Source organism: Arachis hypogaea, chromosome 14 (genome assembly GCF_003086295.3).
Source record: "Arachis hypogaea cultivar Tifrunner chromosome 14, arahy.Tifrunner.gnm2.J5K5, whole genome shotgun sequence".
Lineage (NCBI taxonomy): Eukaryota > Viridiplantae > Streptophyta > Magnoliopsida > Fabales > Fabaceae > Arachis > Arachis hypogaea.
Genome location: NC_092049.1, coordinates 52,204,786 through 52,205,592, shown reverse-complemented (window position 1 = coordinate 52,205,592; position 807 = coordinate 52,204,786). Strand labels below are relative to the sequence as shown.

Below are 807 nucleotides of genomic sequence, written 5' to 3'. Positions count from 1 at the left end.
GATGCCTCTTGAGTACTGTTGGATGCAGCTTGCATTCCATTCAGACTCGGAGAAATCATGTTGACTTGCTGAGTCAATATTTTATTCTGAGCCAATATGGCATTCAGAGTATCAATTTCAAGAGCTCCCTTCTTCTGAGGCGTCCCATTACTCACAGGATTCCTCTCAGAAGTGTACATGAACTGGTTATTAGCAACCATGTCAATGAGTTCTTGAGCTTCTGTAGGCGTTTTCTTGAGGTGAATGGATCCACCTACAGAAGTATCCAATGACATCTTAGTTAATTCAGACAGACCATCATAGAATATATCCAGGATGGTCCATTCTGAAAGCATGTCAGAAGGACACTTTTTAGTCAGTTGCTTGTATCTCTCCCAAGCTTCATAGAGGGATTCACCTTCCTTCTGTCTGAAAGTTTGAACATCCACTCTAAGCTTACTCAGCTTTTGAGGAGGAAAGAACTTGGCTAAGAAAGTCGTGACCAGCTTATCCCAAGAGTTCAGGCTATCTTTGGGTTGAGAGTCCAACCACACTCTAGCTCTGTCTCTTACAGAAAACGGGAAAAGCATGAGCCTGTAGACTTCAGGATCCACTCCATTAGTCTTAACAGTATCACAGATCTGTGAGAATTCAGTTAAGAACTGAAAAGGATCTTCAGATGGAAGTCCATGAAACTTGCAGTTTTGTTGCATCAGAGAAACTAATTGAGGTTTAAGCTCAAAATTGTTTGCTCCTATGGTAGGAATGGAGATGCTTCTTCCATGTAAATTAGAATTTGGTGCAGTAAAGTCACCAAGCATCCTCCTT

General features: G+C 41.5%; 1 non-coding gene across 1 annotated transcript; it reads left to right on the top strand.

The window, feature by feature from the left end:
• The first annotated feature begins 329 nt into the window (after nt 1-329).
• On the top strand, nt 330-437 carry LOC112745118 (small nucleolar RNA R71). The gene has a single exon (XR_003173062.1). It is a non-coding gene; the product is annotated as a small nucleolar RNA R71 (small nucleolar RNA).
• The last annotated feature ends 370 nt before the right edge of the window (nt 438-807 follow it).